General features: G+C 46.5%; 1 protein-coding gene across 2 annotated transcripts in view; it reads left to right on the forward strand.

Moving 5' to 3' along the window:
• Positions 1–1074: 1074 nt before the first annotated feature.
• LOC146822085 (fucolectin-like) overlaps positions 1075–17614 on the forward strand; it is a 586672-nt gene continuing 570132 nt past the window's right edge. For both annotated transcript variants that reach the window (XM_085613187.1, XM_085613188.1), the window contains exon 1: positions 1075–1155. The gene's annotated coding sequence lies outside the window, so the exon portion shown is untranslated. The remainder of the gene's footprint in view (positions 1156–17614) is intronic.

Raw genomic sequence — 17614 nt, forward strand, 5'->3', positions numbered from 1 at the left:
GGTAGCACTTTTTGGAGCCCTCTCAATAAGTCTCGCCAGACCAGCGCATGCGCTGGGTCAGGCGAGACCTAAAAAGAACGAGACGCGATATGTGGTGGGGGAGGGGAGAAGCTGGAGTGGTGTGCGCGCGTGCGTCATCGCGATCGCTCTGAAAGTGAAAGTGATCGCGATGACGCAGGAGTTTTCAAAGTGCTGCTGAAGGCTGGCGCACGTGCACGGTCGAGTGAACGCAAGCGCTAGGCCAGCCAGCAGCACTTTGAAAACGCACATACAAAATGTCTCTCCGAGTCAGCGCATGCGCTGGGCTCAGCGAGACCTGAAAAGGCACAGAGCAAGAGAAAAGGAACTAAGAGTGAAGTCGCACAAAAGTCAAAGAAGAGAGAAAGAGAAAGAAAGCAAGAGGGAAAGAGTTGAGACAGGTGCCCCAAGACACTGAGGCCCGCCCGCAAGGGCCTTGACCGGTGGCAGGTAAATCCAAGAGGAATATGCCTGTGAAACTGCTTAATCTTTAAGTATGTGAACAAGTGCTACAGGGGAACTCTCTTATGGTATTAAATGACTTTTTGAATTAGAAACCTAATTTTCCATAAAATAAATGCTGATAACTACCATTTTACATGCCACATAATTTAGCTACTCTTGCTTCACAGTTTACACATGAATAATGCTAATCCCGTTTTTCCAATTGGTTCTTTCTGTTTTGTGTCGCCTCATGTAAAACTTTATCTGATATTTTTTATCTTCCCGTTTTAAGGACCTCTCTCTTACTCTGACTTATTTATATTTAGCTTAGCTTTAATTTCCTTATCAGATATATTTCTCCCTGGTTCGACAAACAGATGTTACGTTTGAGACTGTTTGCTCAGATCAACACTGTTTGGATATTGAATTCATCAATAACTGATTGGCGGGCCGAAAAAAAACCTTTTATGTAATTGAGTCATAATAAATTAAGTTCATCTAGTCAAATTATTTCTAAAGTATTTGTTAATGTTTTACCTGTATTAACAGACAACAGATGGCACAATGCAAATATAGTATGGCTCTGTGTAGGACAACAAGGAGTATATAAATGAGTGTGCTTCATGTGTTAAGATCTAAGGCAGAATAGAACCCAAAGACACCTGCAGAGGCTTCGTCTCCCCATCAATACAGGTGAGGACTCTACCTTCTAATTAGTTTTTGGAGTTTAGGTAGGCGTAAAAACTAATCAACATTTGCCCATTTTTATTAGTTATCCTTCAAGTAACGGCGCATGTGTAGAGTTCCTTGAGGTAAATGAGGCAGGAGAAATCTCTAACATAATAGCTAAATTGGTGTCACTTATTGAAACAGCTCGGAATGAGAAACGCTCAGCAGTCTAGTGTTGACGCTGACGTCGTCGCGCACGCCCAGTTATAAAAAGGGCTCATGACGCGACCCCGCTGAGGCGCTGCTTACCGGAATAGTTCTAGCCTGTTACCGTGTATTGAATATTGTTGCTGCTAATCTGGGGGGAATTTTAACGGATCATTTAGCACATTTGTCGCACATTGCACTTTGTATTTTAACTATTTTAAAGTTATAGGAGCTGCTGAAAGTTCTGGGCCATTTTGAAAACTAATTTGTGAAGCTCAGCAGTCTAGTGTTGACGCTGACGTCGTTGCGCACGGCCAGTTATAAAAAGGGCTCATGACGCGACCGCGCGCAGCGGGCGCGCCGGTGGCGCGCCGAATGCGCGCTTAAGGCACGCCCGTCCGGTCCCAGGTGCCACCAACACTGCCTGTGGAAAGAGGACCGTGCCTGTGTATACCATCGACCAGCTTCTGCACTTTAATCGAGTGGAAGGTAAGAAATGTATCCACGGTATGCACCCAGACGCGAAAAATACCCAATGTATGCACTGCCCTTTCCACTTCCGGCAGGCTCTTAACCGGGAAAGTACTCCTGCCCCAGTGGCGGTTTTTAATATGTTGTTACTCAACTATCGGTCATTGCCCAGACATTCTACTGAGATTCGATTATTATTAGAGGATGAGAGCCCTGATGTATTGTTTTTAACGGAAACATGGTTGACTAATGAATCCGCTATGACTCTTACGCAAGCTCTTCCCTCTGGATATACCATTCAATGACTTGATAGAGAGCACAGTAGAAGAGGGGGCATAGCCATTGTATTTAAAACTGAATTTAACTGTCGCATTTCCCAGAGTTCCTTATCAGACTGCGAGAGTTTAGTTTTCTCTATCGGCTTTTCTCACACTTGCACCTTCTCAGGCATTTTAATTTATCGTTCCCCAGGGCCTTTGGGAAAGTTTTGTACTGATCTCCCCGAGACTATAGCTGATTTAGTGCGGTCCTTGTCCAATTTTTCGATGCTGGGAGATCTCAACTTGCACTTTGATGACTATGCTCTACCAGTCATTCATGAGTTTGTAAACAATATGGAATCTTTCCAGTTATTCCAAAAGGTTAAAGGCCGCACTCACTCCATGGGTCATTTACTTGACCCCATTTTTACCAATGTCACTGATCTCCAGGTTGGAAATTCCACTCCGTTACCCTGGACAGACCACCACCTTATTTCTTTTACCTGGACTCAACAGGCGAGTAGTAGTTCAGTAATTACATCTACTAAACTCCTTCGGCCATGGTCACAACTTCCATTAGAGCGTTGGGTAGCAATACTTAATGATACTAGACCGGCTCCAGAGCCTAATCCAACCACTGCCAATTTCAATTTTGAACATTGGTTGAGCTCCTCTTTAGATATAGTGCTCCCTAAGAAATGTATTAAGGATAAATATGGAGCTAATAAGAATGTTTGGTACACTCCCAAATTACGTACGCTTAAGCAGGCTTGTAAGCCATCGGAAAGGAAATGGAGAAAGGATTATTCAATTTTTCATAAAGCAAATTACAGGGAGAACATTAGAAAGTATGAAGAAGAAATTAAGTATGCTCAATCCCTTTACTATGAAAATCAAATACTGGCAGCCTCTAATTCCTCCCGTGAAATATTTCGTATAGTTAACTCTCTTATTAAACCCCATTCCCCACCCACCTTGTGTGAGGACATATTAGCTCGCTGCAACCAGCTGGCCTCTTTTTTCTCTAATAAAATTCAAGAGATTTACACGCCTCTTACTTTAAATCGTATTTTTGACACAGTTGTTACTGTTATTCTGGATGTGATTAATGCTTCATTTCAGAAAGGTATTGTTCCCCTTTCTTGGAAGCAAGCTATGGTGAAAGCACTGTTAAAAAAACCAAATCTGGACCCGGAGGTACTGGGAAATGATCGCCCTATCTCCCTGTTACCAGGGATCAGCAAAATTGCTGAAAAATATGTAAACGGTGTTTTGTCTAGGTTTTTGGAAACCAATAACTGCTTCCATCCGTCCCAGACTGGTTTTAGACCGATGCAGGGTACAGGGACGGCCCTCCTGACGGTAGCTGAGGCCACGAGAAAAAGTTTAGACAACGGAGGCTGCGCTGCTATTATCCTTTTGGATCTCAGCGCTGCCTTCGATACAGTTAACCAACAGTTGCTCATCCACAGGCTCAAGCAGGTAGGAGTAACTAATCTGGCTCTTAAATAGATTCAGTCTTTTCTAGAGGACCGGTCTTTTCAGGTGTTTCACGGAGACTGTATTTCTGATCCTCAACCCCTTCGGTGTGGGGTTCCTCAGGGATCTTCCCTGTCCCCCACGCTTTTTAACGTGTACATGAGCCCTTTGGCAGGGGTCGTGGAACCTTTTGGCATTCAAATAGTCACTTATGCCGATGATACACAGCTGATTGTTTCCTTCAACCAGGTGAATGACTCCACTTCGGACTTTGCACTGTGCTTGGAAGGAATATCAGCGTGGATGGATCACTCTTTTCTGAAGCTGAATGGTTCCAAAACAGAGCTGATGTTTTTGGGTAATGCTACTGAACCTAATTTAACATCTTTTTGGCCAAATTGTTTTGCCCCCCCCCACCTTGTAAAGATCATACTAAAAGCTTGGGTGTGTGGCTAGATCGTAAGCTTGATTTCGGGGAACAAGCAAGGAAGGTGGCTGGTAGCTGCTATGGATTACTGAGGATGACACGGAAAATTATTCCTATCCTCCCTCTCAGTACAAGGAAAGTGGTGATTCAGGCCCTTATTTTATCAAGGCTTGATTATACCAATGCTCTCTATCTAGGAGCACCTTGCTCCACGGTCAGGACACTGCAAGTTGTTCAGAATTGTGCAGCACACCAACTTCTGAACATTCCCAAGCGACAGTCAGCACGGCAAGCACTGTCCACTTTGCTCTGGCTGCCCATTCAGCAGAGAGTACAGTTTAAGGCTCTCAGCATTTTACATAAGATTTTGTCAGGTGCTGCCCCTTCTATTATTGGTTCTCTTGCTTCCTTTTATCATCCGTTCAGACACCTTCGTTCTAGTAATAAGTGGCTCGCAGCAGTTCCCAGAATTAGGAAACTACGTGCCGGGGGCTGATCTTTTTCTTATAATGCAGCTAGGCTCTGGAATTCACTCCCTCTATATATTCGATGCGTAACCAACCATCTGGGCTTTCGGAAATGTTTAAAAACTTTCCTGTTTCCATACATTTCTAGTATTCTTCAGCTTTGGGCCTCTAGCGCGGGGATGCCTTTGGTAACCATGCGCTCTATAAATATTTTTACAATTACAATTACAATTACAATTTAGTCAGAACAAGGCTGACTTAGACCTAGTGAACTGATTCGGTTTGAGCATTAAATGTGAAGTTAGTGGCTTGTTGATTTACATTTTGGGTAGTAAAATGACAGTAACTTCGGTGGTTGAATTATAGAAAATGGTACACTATCCATGTCTGGACCCACAATTTTGCACACCCACCGCAGACAGCAGCAGTGTGCCAAATTACATTAAAATGTAATGTCCCATAACCAAGTGCGAATTCACTCCGCCTCTGGTGCATCAAGTGCAGCAGTGAAATGTGGGTCAGAGGTTTGAGACTTCTATTCTACCCTTTAAAGCAGAGGGAGTGGGAGCACGTTGAGGAGGAGGCGGGGACCCTCGACAAGTGACTGCAGCACGTTAATGGACCAAACGCAAGGGTGACTGGAAGATCCCTGGGACCCCATAGAGTCCTGCTAAAGGGCATCCTCAATGGGATGCCCTGACCGGGCACCATTTCATTGGTGGTACAAAATTAGTGAGCTAACAGATGGACTATTGCTCTTGTACCTGCATCTGTAATACCACTCAAGGGCAGAGGTGTTTCCTCATTGTCATGGGGCCATGCCAATAAGGAGACACCTGCTTGGGATCCATAATACAGAAGGTGGTGTCTGCAGTCCCTTCTGTTAAAACCAGCACAAATGCCAACTATGCCCCTGGGCACTTTCTGTAATATGACCCCTTGGATTTCTCAGTTTGCCACACAATTATCACCCGACTATTGCTGAGAGTGATGGAAAATGTTTTCTTGCCTACAGGCGGGGCACCTTTCTGGTTTGGGATCGCACCATGTAGGTGGGAGCCTTGCTGGGACTTTTTTGATCCATCTGGGGCTAGGATTTGGTCAGCTGATTGTGGGTAAATGTATTTTTTGTAGACGGTATCCCAGGGTCCCAGAGTCAACACAATGTAACTGTAAACCAGGCCATAATCTATATCTACTTGATGCCTCTTAGGGCTCCTTCTGACTGTAGATATCCAGAGGTATGTTTAGTCTTCTGAATTTGCTACTGCAGATTGTTTGCAGTGTGAATAATCTGCAGGAGGTAGTACTGCAGAAATGTGCATTTGCATGTGTACGTATTTTACTCTCCAAATGTAAAAACTATCTCTGACACCTCTGAAAATGCAGAGGTGCTTTGCTCTTTGTCACGAACTATTTACCCTCTAGGGTCTGTTGTACGAAAACATGGTTGCAAAGAAGAAGGTGCAATTACACACTGACAAATGTGCATTCCTTCCATCACCTTGTGTTTTCGTGCAGTAGTGCAACCAAGACTGATTTACGCACATCAGGATTTTCTGTCTAGAGTGGCACAGTGGGCGGAAAAAAATGGCCTTGGAATGTGGCTCAACCTACTGTAAGTGGCTGAAATTCACTCAAGTCTTCCTTTCATTTTTTTAAATTTAATATCTTTATTAAATTTTGAAATAAAAACTTTACATATCTGACCAATCTTACATTTTCATAGTTATTCGGCAACCTGCCGGAAAATACAGTGGCTTGCTCAATACTCTTAACAAGTAAATTTTTATACATGAAAATATAGCTTGAAGTTTTCAGTCCACGTCAGCAAATGTATTACATATCATTTGTGCACTGTCTGCTGTCTCCGCTTACTAGGGGCACAATCATGCTGCATGTTCGCCTTATATAATAAGTGCAGTTTCCAGCCACCAGGTGCCTCTTTTGTATGTGAGAGTCAGGAGCGTTCTATTCGTAAGTATTGTTGTGGTGAATATTCACTGTATGATCTGTAGCAATGTTCTAATAGAAAGATATAACAGTCCTATTAAAGACTTAATAGCGAATTACATAAAAAAAAAATATATATGCAAAATTTGTGAACGATTAAAATATATATGAAAAGAAACCAAAAGAAGACACCATCTAGAACTGGGTATGACTGGGCTGAGGTCTGTGTGTGCAGACATGAGGAAGCTTATGTTCGACTAGGATGGGGTTTGGAACTGGAGGGAACCAAGACATAACGGTCTTTCTCAAGGTGTTGTGTTGTCCAACCGACCACATATGACATACTAAAAGAAGAGAGTGGCCTAAAATTACGTATACGACAGGGGGGGTGCGCATTTAGTAAACTGTGACTACTCCTAAATCATTGGTTGGCTGCAAAGATGCAAGACTATCGACATCCTCCGGTTGTGTGAGTACCTTAAGGACAACATCCCAAGACTGTGCTATTGGAAATATGCGCAATCCCGCCGTCTCTTCTTTATGTAGTGTAGTGTGGTGCTCTCGGCCTCAAGTCTTCCTTTCATCACCTTGTTTTTAGGTTCGAGCATCAGCACACATGCGCTGTCTGCAAGACCTGCTGTTATCAATAATACCACTCTACTCCATCCTGAAACTCGCCCATTGGTCAAACTCCTGAGTCGCATTTCTTCACTGCCTCATAACTGATACAGCCAGCGATACGTCACTTCTCTTGTTCATCAGAGGAGCACTGGCTAAGCAAAGTATTGTTACCCTGCAGTGCTTTCTATTAGTTTAAGAGGACTATAATTTTTTTCCCGACCAGTGAAGCTTTTCATCCGGTTTATTTAGAAGTGTAACACCCCAGGTCCCGAGCAGTGGTGTGCAGGATTAGGCTCACAATCGGACACCTTCCGGTGATGAATGAGGTGGGCACAGGCCTAGGCCTAACAGCACAGCACACACATGGAACATCCACACCGATACTCAGTCTGTGCCGCCAGCCACGTGCGCTGACGTCACCCTTTATTAAATACTCCCTGCATGCAAACATTGTATTGTAGTGTCCGGGTGGCTCACCACATCCCATCAAACCTGGCAATTTGAAGACTGAATGTTCACCCAGTACCACGGCCGGTAACATGGCAACGTCTGAGTAGCAACCCCCATGTCTCTCCTCCAGCACTCCACTTGACCAGCCTCCCTCCAATGAGTCTTACCGCACAAAGTCCCACAGCCTGGTGTTCGGCACTGGGTTGTTGTGGAAGTCATACTGAGGGTGTTGGCTCCTCCCTTCTCCACACACTGCCCCCTCCTGAGAGCTGTCACCTCGGGGCACAGCTTCACTTGTCTCGGCCCTCTCGACAGGTCTTTCTGGGGTTACTCCCATTGTCGGGCTTCCGTCCCCCGGCACTTTTGCTTCCTCCTCTCTCCACGTTTCCACCTCGGGATCCCTCGCGGGCCCACTCGGCCTGGGGACCTTTTTGAATCAGGATACGTTGTGGGTTATACGTTGGTGTCCCTTTTCAGCTACTACTAGAGTCCCTTGGACCCGCACCACTCTCCACGTGTCAGGCTCAAAAGGTGTGTGGAACTTAGACCCAGGGTGTCGATCTTTTCCCGCCACATAATCCCCAACCTTAATGTCAGCCGGTCAGGCCCCTCTTCTCTGGCTGGCCTGGTCATTGTTGTTTTTGCAGCGGGCCTGGGATCGTTCCACATCTATAACCGTCGGGGTCCATGATTCACTGCTGGGTATTCCATCCCTCACCGCTCTCTTTAGCAGAATGTCATGGGGAGCACATTTCTTTGTGCAATGAGGCATTTGGCGGTAGGCTCTCAGGACATGATGTAAACAAGTTTCCAAATTGACACCCTGGGCTACCCCGATCCGTAGGGCCTTGTTCAGTGTCCTCATAAACCTTTCTACATCCCCATTGGCCTGCGGCCATAGTGGTGTTATTTTACGGTGTGGGATGCCATGTTACCTGAGGAATTCCTGAAATTCTTGCCTTGGAACGGCGGTCCGTTATCTGTACGGATCTCCACCGGCAGCCCCAGCAACGCAAATGTCTTCTCCAGTGCAGGCTGTAAATATTCAAATGCCGTCGAGGCCACCAACTCCACTATCGGGAACTTCAAATGGCTATCCACCAACACTGCTATTTGCCGGCCATCAGGGAAACTCCCAAAATCTAAACTCACGCGTTCCCATGGTGACAGGCTGGGACCTTCTGTGACAAGAGCTTCCGGAGGATCCGCCCCCGTTATGATAACTGCATGGCATCGCCAGACCTTGTCTTCCACCATTCGATCCACACCCAGAAACCATACCTTTGTCCTCAGACGAGCCTTGGTCTTCTGGATTCCCTGGAGTCCCTGGTGCGCTAACTCGAATGTGCGCTCTCTGAGAATGGCAGGTATTAGGATCCGCGCACCCCGCAGGATTACTCCGTTTCCTGCCGCACTCAGCTCTCCTCGACACCTCCACATGCTCTCCCAGTATTCCTTCTCCGCGGCCGACCTTCACTCATTCCCACTAAGAAACCACTTCCATTGGTGGTCTTGTAGCGTGCATCCCACCATTTGTAGGCATTCATCTTCGTCCGACGCCTTCCGGATGTCTTCCAATAGCAACGCATGTGGACGAGCATCTTCTTGCAATTGCTTCACGTAGATTTCAGCACCCTCGTCCACCTCCAGCCCTTGTGCTCCACTTGGAGCCAGAGGGTGTCTTGATAGATAATCTGCGGGGTTGCTTGCTTCTGGACGGTAGACCACCTCAAACTTATACTGCTGGAACTGGACGGCCCACCTTTCAATTTGGGGTGGTCTGCTTCGTGCCGTTCGCGCGAAGAGGGATACCAGCGGCTTGTGGTCAGTCACAACAGTTAAACAGTGCCCTCAGAGGTTGACACGCCCATCGGATGGCTAGTGCTTCTCTCTCGGTCTGCGCCTATCTGGTCTCCACCGCCGTGAGTGACTGACTGGCATAGGCAATGGGTACCCACTCATCCTGGTCTGACCTCTGCAGGAGCACGGCCCCCACTCCTATGGGGCTGGCTTCTACTATCAATTCCGTGGCCGCTCCCGGACGAAAATATGCCACCGTGGCCCCTTTTAGTAGTGTTTTCTTCACAGCGAAGGCTTGGACCTCCTTGTACGTCCACTGCCAGGTAGTGTCTTTTTTTGGTTAGTTGCTGCAAAGGTTCCGAAAGGGTGGCCAATCGTGGAGTGAATCGGCCGCAGTAGTTGGCCATCCCCAAGAAGCTTCTGACAGCGTCTGAGGGATGGCTGCCGTTCTAATGACTTCTACCTTTGAAGGATCCACTTGTAATCCTTTGGCCTAGAACCGGTATCCGAAGAATTCAACTTCCTTGGCATAGAATTGGCACTTTGCTTGATGCAGTGTTAGGCCTTGTTCCACCAGCCGCTTCATAGTGGCTCTCAACCTCACATGATGCTCCTCCAGCGACTTCTAGAAGATCAGGATATCATCGCTCACGTTGATAACTTCTACTAAACTGGACAGCACTTCTCTCACGGCCTCTTGGAACACCTCGGCCGCCGAGAACACCCAAAAGCTCAGTCTCTTGAAACGGTGCAGTCCCACATGGGTGGAAAACGTTGTGATGTACCTGCTTTCTTCCGCCAACATCAGTTGATGGTACCCCGAGTTTAAGTCTACCTTCGAAAACCATTGCGCCCCATTCAAGTCAGTCACAATCTCGTCGATGGTTGGAGTGATGTGCCTCTCACGGCGAATGGCTTTATTCGGCAGTTGCATGTCCACGCACAGCCGAATGGCCCCTGGCAGCTTCGGTTTGGGGGCTATCACCAAGGGGTACACCCACGGCCTAGGTCCCGACACCTTTTCGATGACTCCTTCCCTCTCCAAACGATCTAACTCCGCTTCCACCAAGGCTCTGAGATGGAACGGTACCCTCCGGTGACGAATCGCTACAGGCTGGATCGACTCATCAATGTGGAGTTGGACCTCCACTCCTTTTAGGCATCCAAGTCCCCTGAACAGCTCGGGGAACTCTTCCAGGATTTGGTCTGCATGGGACTGATGTATGTGCTTCGCGAATGTCACTAGTCCCACATCTTCGGTGGTGTGGCAACTTAATAACGTCCTGGCCCTGTCACAGGTAACATAGAACCGGGTGGCCGTGACTCTGTCTTTGTATTTTACTTCCGCATCAACTACCCCTTGTAGCGGAATCGGAGTATCACCTCCATATGTCAAAATCCGGGCTGCCGTCGGCATCAGGCGGGGATCTCGGCTTGAGTCTCTTATACTGATCCGAATCCAGTATATTGACCGACGCCCCTGTGTCAATCAGCGCCCTTATACAAGATTCTCCAATCCACACTTGGCAGGTAGGGGGTGGTCTCTTAGTGGTGTTGACTCTTCGGATATGGGAGATCACGAATACATTGTCTTCCTCATCCGCCGTCGTTGACGACTGCTGCCCCCTGCTGTCCACCTCTCCTTCCTCCTGCACCTTCTTGGCTGACTTGGTAAACCTCGACTCCTGAGGTCTGCTACCACCCTGTGATTTACCACTCTGACACACCTTAGCGAAATGTCCATACTTGTTACAATTAATGCACTGCGTCCCTTGTGCTGGCCATACTCTTGCAGCATGCGCCCCCATGCTGCAGTTTCGGCACTCACGTCTCCGGCGCCTCTCCTCTGTCTTGGCCCCATTTCTGGCCCCTCGGCCAACTGCCTTCTTCAGTGCCTCAACCCTTTCTTCCTTGATAGGGGTTGGACATATTGGCTGGCTCCCAAACAATTTCTTCGCAAGCGCCATTTCCATTTCACCTGCACGTGCGTCCACCAGTTCATGTGACCTGCTCAGCACTAGTATTTCTTCCAACGTGATCCCCGGTTGGCAGAGAATCAACTTGCGCAGTTCCTTGCATCCTACGATCAGTTGGGCCCTCATCTCGAAGGCTCGATCGACCCCACTACAGGTGCTGACCAGTTTTCTTAACCTTGCATAGTACATATCGATTGACTCTTCCTCCCGTTGTTTGGCTTGGCGCAACTTGAAATGTTCAAAATCGGGGTTTACTTGCGGATCAAAGTACCGGTTTAAGGCCTGCACTGCTTTGTCATAATCTCCCTTGTCTCCGATATCAGGCAGGTCCTGGAACAGCTCATATAGCTCCTTGCCACCCATTAGTAGCATCAATGACCTCTTCACCGTGTTGTCTGTCTCTCGGGTAGCAACAAAGTAGTTTTCCAACTGCCCCAGCCATTTCTTCCATCGCGGGGTCTGCCAGCTGACTAAATTGCGGGAGAGTTTTTCCGGCTGCGCGGCTCGGCCGCCCACCAGCCGCCCCCACCGCAGCCGTTCTTTCCGGGGAATCTGGCATGGCCACCTCGGTTCACACCACACACTTCCTCTTTCGGTGGGATGCCCACGTCGCCCAGCATGCTTTAGCCGCTCACTGGCTTACACTGCCAGCCCACGCGTCAGCTACTTATTTGCTCGCGGAGTCTGATCCCGTCTCGTCGCCAATGTAACACCCCAGATCCCAGGCAGTGGTGCGCAGGACTAGGCTCACAATCGGACACCTTCCGGAGATGAATGAGGTGGGCACAGGCCTAGGCCTAACAGAAGAGCACACACACGGAACATCCACACTGATACTCGGTCCGTGCCGTCAGCCAGGTGCCCTGACGTCACCCTTTATTAAATACTCCCTGGTTCGCGCCCGGCCCAGGGAGGTGCATGCAAACATTGTATTGTAGCGGCCGGGTGGCTCACCACAAGCAGCACTTTTCAAACGGACTCGTTCATTTTTTTTCATTTTGAGGCATGGGGAGATTAAGTAATTTGTCCACAATCGCAGGATTTTTGAGCCTTCCGGCTGACTCGAACCTGGTTCCCCAGCTTCAAGGTCATCCATTTTGGCCATTACGCCACATCCTCTCTAACTCTCTAAAAAAAGAAATCAAAATACCTCCTTGTTTTCTTTTTTCCCTCTGTCTCTTGGCCTCTGGTGACGCCGCTGGTTTTGTACCACGTCAGGTGGGTTCAATGAATGTGATTTGCACAACGTGTCCTACCAGTATAGCGCTGCTGGTCACACGTATAGGCCGAAGCGGCTAGAATCCTTTTCACCACAATATGTTAAGCAGCAGAGCCAGCCCAGGGGACACGTGTGTAAATGGAGAAGAGAAGAGTACCTCAGGGTGGCGGAGGAACCCAGACTGTGTTTATAGGGCTGATGTGTCCGCTGATGGCATTCTCCGTTGTCACCCGCGTCTCCTTCCACTTCACATCCATCTACATCTCTCTCCCCCTTGTGGGTTTACTTCAAACCCACATTGGTGGATATAGGGTCTGTCTCACCCCCGTGCATGCACAAACAGCACTATAGAGCTGCCTGAATGTCCTGGTGCAGTGATCCCAGGGTGCCCCATCTTAGCCCCCCAGGGGATGAATGGGCATTGTGAGGCACAAAAAGGGAGTCTCTTCCACCCCCTCTGCATTCATTGGACACAGGGAGGGCCCTGGTGCAGCTCTCCAAGTGAATGTCAGTGCCGGGAAGCTTGAGCTAGGCAGTTGAGCACTTTACAAAATGGATTAGCATCTCTGCTGAAGACGTGTTAATTCCTTCATTTCTGAGTCTGACTATCACTGGTTCTGTTTGTTCGCTCTTTTTAGTCGATCACCATATTTTCGAACACGGGGAGTTGGCTCATTGAGGAGGCTGCCAGTATAATTAAGCTGAGTGAGGCTGCTGTCGGTAGGTGTGCCTGCCCTCAGTGGAATGGTGTCAGTGCGCCGCAACACTTTCTTTTATTATAACAGCGCCCTTCATGCATCTCCCCACCTATATGTTGTTCACTGCTGACTTTGTGCGCACTTCATCCTTTCCTTTCGTTTATCTGCCATGGCATCCCAATTTTCATGTATTTTGTTAATGTAGAAACCCATCCAATGAGGAGGCACAGAAGAAAGTGGAAAGTGACACTGTGGAAGAGATGCGGTGGTAAAATAACTTCATAGAAACAGACCCTGGGATCTCCCAGTGTTGACGGAACCTACTTCTGGATCTTTTTTCATCAGTGGGTCAGAATATTCTCTTACAAGTTAGCAGATGTCTGGGAATGGCTCTTTTGACCAATCTTGTACTCACTTAGGGGGACGGAAAGGCGTATGTTAGGCGAAAGTTCTGTATTTTAAGAGTATTTCAGGAGAAAAGTGCTTGATGGTACATGAATTTTAGGTCTCGTCTGGCGAACGCAGCACGAAGCGCTGTCGCCAGCGAGATCTATTGTTGCTGACTTGCCTCGGAAGTGGGACAGGAGTTGGGCACACACATGGTCTCGGCGGATTTGAGTTGGTGTACGCGCTTACAGCCACGCGGCGTGCACGTCTCCTGTCCCCCTTCCCTCGCAAGCCAGCATGCAGTTTCACTTTCGTCCTCACCAGCCTCATGTAAATTATTTTTTTAAATGCGCACGCGCGCTCCAGGCGCCGCGCGCTTTTAATGTACAACATGCAATTTATTTATTTTTTTAAATGCACACGTGTGCTCCAAGCGCGGCGCGTTTTACGTACAGCATGCCCCACTTACCAGCTCTTGTGGGGACTCCGGCTGGTCGCGTGTCTTCAGCAGCTCACTGCAGCACCACGCGGGGCTCCGTCTTGCTCACAGGAGCCCCGTCTGAAACCATGCGGCATTCACGAAGGCGGGGTGGGCTCCCGCCGGACTTCTGCTTTTGTTTTTTTGCCTTGGCTGCTTTGGCGGCCCCCTCCCTGGGCTGCACGATGCAGCACTCATTAAAGTACGGCTGCTTTTGAAGTCCATACGCGCCGCCGCCACTGGGCACGAGCCGCAGTCGCAGAACACGCAAAAAATTCAAATACAGCGCATGCGTGGGCAGCCCTCGACCTCCCACATCTCCTCCCCGGCCCGGATATGGAGCTGCTTTCTGGCGGAAGAGGCTCTTGTAACTCCCGGGCTTGTTACTGTAGTGTCTTTAGGTGAGTGCGTGGGGGCGCCCGTGGTGGCTTTTCCCCTTCTGTTCTTGGGCCGTGCTCGCACTGCCAGTGAGTGTCCATCGGGCATCATCACACAAGAGTACAGTTTGACAACTTTGCAGACTACCACTAAATACATTTCAGGTTTACACCTAATGAGCGACGGGTTACTTGTTTACAGGGAGTTGTGGTTTCACTCCATCTGCCTTACTTTATTTAATTTGCATTTAAATGTTTGATCAACTTGTTCTTTATGGAACTGCGCAAATGTGGTGCCTGGCTATTTGGCAATGTGCAGATGGTTTGATTCACTGGGTTTAAAGCACTGGAACGCTGCCATTTAAACGAACACTGCTGAATATAAAGCAGAGTCAGAAATATGCAGATTCAAATCTGCATTCCTTTCATGCGCACATTGCACAGCTCCATGAGGCACGCGCCTTGCACTTCACCTGTCCTATTTCTAGACCACTGACGGGACTATTGGCTTTGAGCATAAATGTCAACATTGCAGTCTCCACCACAGAGCTCGAAGACACTTAAAGTCGAACACAATGAAGGAAAAATGAACACCTTCATGTTTTCCACAACGCAGCATATCATCCAAAAGACATTTTAATTCCAGCACAACTCTCCACATGCCATTATCTGCTCCTCCACTACTGGCTGGCCCTTCTTGCTCCTTTCACAACATCAAACCTACGCCATCAAGAGAACAAAGGGGCAGATTTATGTTGCACTTGCGCCACTTTTGCGCCGCTGTTGCGTCACTTTTGTGACGCAGCAGGTGTATATAATATCCTTACTTCCACGGATAGAGTAATTTCACAGTTACACGCACATACACTCATCATACACTAGGGCCCATTTCACTAACATACGCTCAAATACTCTACCAGCACTGAACCTGTGGAAAGAAAACTCCTAAACACCCTGCATCTATATCGAGGTCGATAAGACCTGGTTATTGTAACTGCCCTGAAACATGATCTAAATAATCTATACAACAATAATCAAAATAGAGTACTCAATAATTGACAAGAAATAATATCCAACACCATATTCGGAAATTATAATGCTTTATCTAAAATTAGTCAAAGAAAATCAATCAGAATAAATCATTTTTCTCATAATTACCTATTCTAGCTAAATGTCAGAATGGGTCAGGACAGGTCTCTCAGTAAAGTCTCTCGAGTCGCCGTCCTCACAGCGTAGATCCTCACCAACGCAGGTTTGGGAAGAAAATGGCAAAGTGGCAAAAACCCTCTCTAGGCTAACAATTTTTATAGTATTTTGAACAAAGGAAAGAAACATAAAGTATTCATCGCGTCCGCTGAACCTCTGAGCAAAGCGAGAAGGAAAGGATGTAGCATCGCTACATTTGGAAAATCTCCGCTCAGGAAAATCACAAAAATAAAAAGACAGGACAGGAACTGAATATTAAAAGTATCTTCTCAACATCCACATTTCCTCTGGTGAGCTCAGAGTTCATTTAATACGGCTCCATTGTCCTCCAAGGTTACTCAGAAGCCTTTTGGATGCCGGCCCAATGCTGCTGTCCTCACGGAAAGTTTTAACCAGGCAAGGACTGCGGACAGATGACTCGTGATCATATTCAGCAAGGCCCTCTCATCACAAATTATTCACTCGAGGCCTGGCTGCAAACGGCGGCCATGTTTTGTTAGGCCACAATAGGCCACAATAGACCATCTTAATTGAAAGAGACAAAAACAACGTTACCACAGCATAGTGATTAAACAGTGTTAACCCCACTAATACCCTTATGTGTATGTAATTATCTAGCCTTTGCAACACAGAAAAGCATTAATTCGAAAGTGTTTTGTGCTTTAAAATAAACAGCACTCAGCAACATTTAAACATGTTAAACATGCGTTATTATTAATTAGCACACATACGCGTTCCCACGTGTAGTTCTCTTTTGTTAAAACACACATGTTGATAAGTATAAAAACACTTACACAAAACAAATAATTAATAATTAATGATTAATAGATTAATATTAGTTTTGACAAGTAGACAAACCAGAGCTTAAAAACCCGATTGATTTTCAAACAGAAAATTCTGCTCTAGCAATCCCCCCTTTGGTGATTTTATCACCAAATAACCAAAAAACACACACAAAAAACAAAAAAAACAAAACAAAAAAAAAATTAGTGAATTTTAGTCCCATTTTAGGAGAAATTGGAAATTTCTTTTTCTCCTTACACAACACTACACACTAGACACTCTTTCATCATCCCTCTTTGTTTCTAAGTAGACACTCTCCCTCAATTCTTCTAATTCAATTTCTTGTGGTTCTCTTTTCAGCCTTTTATTTCTCTTCTCATTATTTCTTTTAATTAATTTCTTTTTCCCTCCCCTGTTTTTACAACACAAACACACCAATCTAAGTATCAATAAAGCAACAATTATACAAGTTAAAGGAAACAATATCTTGCCTATAATAGTACTACCTATTTTTGCAATAAAACTCTTAACAGCTATCACCTTATTAGCTAATTTAGTCCAGATACTCTCAGCTTCAAGTGGTACTAATTCTTCATGCAAATCAGTAATATTTTTGATATAGACCTTCAGGTCTTTGCTTTCATCTGGAATGTAAGTGCAACAATGTTGAACTTTCAGCATTCCACAGACTCCACCCTCCTTGGCCAATAGAATATCAAGGGCAAGTCGATTTTGCATAGACATGGCACGTACGGCAATCAATTCCGTATTCACCAAAAGAAACCCTCCAGCGGTATTTGTCGATAAACGATCCACCACTGTTGACAGTTTCTGAATCCCATGAGCATTCAAAGAAATTCCCACTGCTGGAATTAAAGCTCCAAAAATGTCACCTACTATTTCAGACCAAGTTTCTCTCTTGAAACGCATTAGTAAATTAATATGTTCTACATCTTCTATTCTATCTATATGAAAGATCTTTGGAAAGACCAGGCCCACATAACACGTGCCATACCAATGGTCAGGCAACTTGTAATAAGCCTTGTTCCCACAAACATAGTACACTCCTGGGAAAATTGTATCTTCTCCACCTCTGAAACCCCATCCTGTTGCAATGAAGTATGTATCATGACATTCACTAGTCCCAACAAAGTATGTATCATATTGAGATTTTCTTCTTGTAATGCACAGCTTACCCTTCTGTGGTGCATCTAGAGCTAAAGT

The sequence above is a fragment of the Triturus cristatus genome, chromosome 6, assembly GCF_964204655.1.
Source record: "Triturus cristatus chromosome 6, aTriCri1.1, whole genome shotgun sequence".
In the NCBI taxonomy this organism is placed as follows: Eukaryota; Metazoa; Chordata; class Amphibia; order Caudata; family Salamandridae; genus Triturus; species Triturus cristatus.